Genomic DNA, 4378 nt, shown 5'->3' with positions numbered 1-4378 from the left:
TAATCAGGTACCTTTATCACTCTCAGGCTACTCTAAAGCTTGCCGAGGAACTCTTGCAGAAGAAGGTTGTGGAGGAGGAAAGAGTATGAGTCAGAGGAGGAGGTGGAATCTGCATATCCATTGAGCCAAACAACTGCCATCTTGAGGTGCTCAGCTGTGCTTGTTTGCAAATGATCAACGCAGCTGAGCTTGCTGACTGTTTATAGCCTCAAAAGGAAGGGTAGGGCGTGTCATGAGATCCTCACCTGAGCATCCAGCCACTCCCTACTACCTATTGTATCAAATGTTGCCTTAATTGCACAGGCTCTCATGGAGAGGCTAGAGTATATGAGCAGGGAAGACTAGGGAATGTGTGTTTCATGTATGTGACTATGGGGAATCCATCCCTCTTCCTTGCTTGGTGAAGACTTTCCAGGTCTTTTCCATGTAGTTAGCCCCACACCTATGCTCTGTAAGGAACATTAGTATATTCACTGATTCCCTAGAGAAGTGATTCTCAACCTTCCTAATGCTTTGACCCTTTTAATGTGGGTCCTCATGTTGTGGTGATCCCAACCATAAAATTATTTTTGTTGCTAGATATAATTTTGCTACCATCATGAATGGTAGTGTAAATGTTTTTTGGAGCTGGAGATTTGCCATGGATTGAGATCCACTGCCCTAGAGTGAACTTTGCTGAAATCCTATCTCCAATTCTTGTTGGGTCCATAGGAAGACATGTAGATCAATTCTCCCAGTAGGAAGGAATTTTATCCGGAATGCCCTAAGACTTCCTGGTACTGAGAAGAAGAGGTTTCATTCTGTGACATGATTCAGAACTCTAGTATCCAGAGGTCATTGAGGAATTAGAAGAGGCACATTACTATCTTCTATCACGGGAGCCACTGGATCAAGCCTTGCTTGAAGTTCCCTATGTCTCTGAAGACTCTGGGTTTCCCAGTTACATGACAAGTAGCCTTTAATCCCTACTCATTTTCCCTTTGGCTAGTTTGTGTTGGATGTTTTTCCCCTCCGACAAGGGGACAAGGGTCCCAGAACTTAGTTTTATCTTAGCTAATTTGGTGCTTAGTAAATGTTACCATTAAAGATATCAAGCCATGTTGGGTTCATTGCAAACAACCTCAACATGAGTATTGATAAATTAGATACAGTGGTTGTATCACCAGATCTTTTGAGGGCAGTGTGATTTCAGGAGCTAGGAGAGAAATTACTGGTTGCTTCTATGAAGATTAATTTGCTTTTCACTGTTAGAACCTTGTTTTGATTACATTAATCAATAACTTCACAGGGCTTCTTTCTGTTCAATACAATCAATTCTACACCGATCTGAATGCTGCATAGAGGGCCAAACTTATTTCTAATCTTGTCAAGCATAGATTTTGGAGGTAGCATAATATGTACTTGTGACTTCAGCCAGGTTTGCTCTTGCCCATAATCCTATATTGCAAACTGATTTATATTCATCATATCAGAACTGTGTTGTCTTTTTAATATGTACCCCCATGAAAGACTGGTTTCAGGCTTGTTGAAACCCAGGATACCAAAGTCTGAGCTGTTTAAGTCCCATGGATAAAATGGCACAATATTTGTATATAACTGATGAAGGTCTTCTTGAATATTTTTAAATTATTTCTAGCCGGGAAGTGGTGGTGCACACCTTTAATCCCAGAATTTGGGAGGCAGAGGCAGGCAGATTTCTGAGTTCGAGGTCAGCCTGGTTTACAGAGTGAGTTCCAGGACAGCCGGGGCTACACAGAGAAACCCTGTCTTGAAAAACCAAAAAAAAAAAAAATTATTTTTAGATCACTTATAATATATATGTCTTATAAATAGGCATACTTAGTATGACTGCAGTATATCCTGTCTAGGGAATAATGTCAAGAAAAAGTGTATATGTTTAGCTTTTATGCTTAGTTTTGTGGTTTTTGAGATGGGTCTTGCTATGTAGCTAGCCTTCGTTGGCCTGGCCTGGAACTCACTATATAAACCAAGAATAGCCTAAAACTTGGGGGATTCCTTCTAACCCTGCCCCCAGAGTGCTGTGATGTCAGGTAAATGCCTCCACATCTGGCTTAACTGATGCACTCCAACAACAGGAATAACTGCTCCGTGGACAGTTAAATGCAGAAACAGATCCCAAGGAAGACTACTGAGGTCCTACTTGCTCATTTGTGATTTAGAATTGTGCTGATTTTTTTTTTAATGACCCAGTGGGGAATGAGAAATCCATCACCATGATGTAGCCTCTAAACAGTTTAATATCTCTAAATGCCAAGAAGCATAAAAGTGAGATCTGAAGAAGAAAAGGTGCCGTAGAGTGGGAAACAAAAGCCAAGTGAAAAGGAACAAAGGCTGTTTAGCATCAGGGTAGAAGGCCCTTCTGGGTAGAGAACATTCTGGAAGCATGCTAGAAGTTTGTATTGTTTTATGTAGAAAGGGGAGTCTTAAATTACTTTGTAACCAGTTTGAGATTTCAGAGTCCTTGGCTATCCCGTTTATTGGAAACACCCAATTGCTTCATGAATTGGCCACAAGCACATCTCAGTAAATTATTTATGTGACATGTCACCGAGGCTGCAGGTTCCTACCAAACCACAGCTGTATAAACAAAGACTATTAACCTATTGGCTGGAGTTAGAAGACACTTTAGACTGTTTAAATCTACTGACAGTTTGAAAGACGGCGTCTCTAGATTATTCACAAATCAACTGTTGAATATGACAAGGCTGTTTCTAAACAGCCCTGAAAGCAATGTGTGTGTTCTGAGGATGACCTTGGAAGACATGGAGCCTGGTGTTTTATATCCACTCAGAAGCATGGAGAAAACATGCAGAGGCACTGAGAAGAGGAGTCAGGATAGCTCTAGAGAGAGGCAGAGTCCAGACAGGCTTTCAGGTATTTTTCCGAGAGAGCATGTGACTAGCAGTAGTAAATGATTTATTTGCTAACTATGACATACAGTTTTTCCTTCCTGTCCCTCACGTTCTTCCAGAGATAAGCTTTTAGGTGTTTTGTCAGGCCTGTCCCTGATCTGCTTTGTTATTTACTAATGAATCCCAGGAAAACTCACCGAAGACAATGAGATAAAGGAAGAAGAGGCCAGTGGCTGGGAGAGACATCTGGATCAGTCCTTTGGGGACCTTTGAGTAAATGGGGTACTCAGTTACTACTCTCTCTTCATTAGGGCAGAAGTGCTTCTGGCTCTTTTGAACCTAGAGAATACTACAGGCTGAGGGGGAGAAAGGCCAGGGATATTACATTAGAAGCCTTCAGTTGGTAAGGAAGAACTCTCTGGTTCATTCAAGTGAACAGGGCAAGGGATATATACTACAGTGGGGCACCAATGAAGTCACTGTACTAAAAAGGTCATTTTTTAAAAAGTTATTTATTTTATGTATATGAGTGCACTGTCTTCAGACACACCAGAAGAGGGCATTGGATCCCATTACAGATGGTTGTGAGCCACCATGTGCTTGCTGGGAATTGAACTTAAGACCTCTAGAAGAGCAGTCAGTACTCTTAACCACTGAGCCATCTCTTCAGCCCCAAAAAGTCATTTTTATACCCCTGAAAACTTAATTTTTTCAGGACATATTACACCTCTTTTCTTCAGCCAAATGAGTGTCTATTTGATGCATTTTTTTTCTTTCCAGAAAAGGACTTTAGTGATTGTTTTGAGTCAAGTTTCCTAGCTGTATCTTCCAATAATATTACTATGATCTATGAACACCAAGATAATAAAACCACAGCTACATTTCCAGAGAATTTCTGTGACATGAAATATTATAAAGGCATTGCGACCATGCTTTAGGGATTTTTCATAACTCGAGAAAATGTTAAGTAAACTGTTAAGTGAGAAAAAATCAGATTATAAACTACATACAATCATTTATACAAGAAAACAAAGTATTTTTGTATAGAAGGGAAGTAACGCACCAAGGGAAGGATGCTGCTTACCCGTAGAAGGGGAGGCTGCGTAATGAGTCATTATTTTCACTGTTTATACTTCTCATTTCTTAAGTGTTCTACATTAAGCATACGCATCTTTTAAAAAGTTTATGGAGTAACTGCATATGTTTGGGTTTTTCTCCATGATCAGATTGAGTGGGAATCTCATAGAATGACCTTTGAGTTCACAGATGTGTGTATGTGTATGTCATGATAGAGCAGCTTCCTTATAAAAAAACACTCTCGCACTTGCTGAGTGGAACACAGGAGGCCGGCCATTGTGCATTGCATCGCTGTCTTTGCTTCTGGTTCCCCTGGGCGACCTTACAGTCTGTCTATTCTCAATTCAGAGTTAGCTCATGGGCCTGCTTTTGGGAAAACTTGCCATATCAGCAGGACAGATGACAGCACTGGATCTGCCCGTCAAGGC

Source organism: Grammomys surdaster, unplaced genomic scaffold (genome assembly GCF_004785775.1).
Source record: "Grammomys surdaster isolate TR1022 unplaced genomic scaffold, NIH_TR_1.0 278, whole genome shotgun sequence".
In the NCBI taxonomy this organism is placed as follows: domain Eukaryota; kingdom Metazoa; phylum Chordata; class Mammalia; order Rodentia; family Muridae; genus Grammomys; species Grammomys surdaster.
This window is presented reverse-complemented; position numbering follows the sequence as displayed.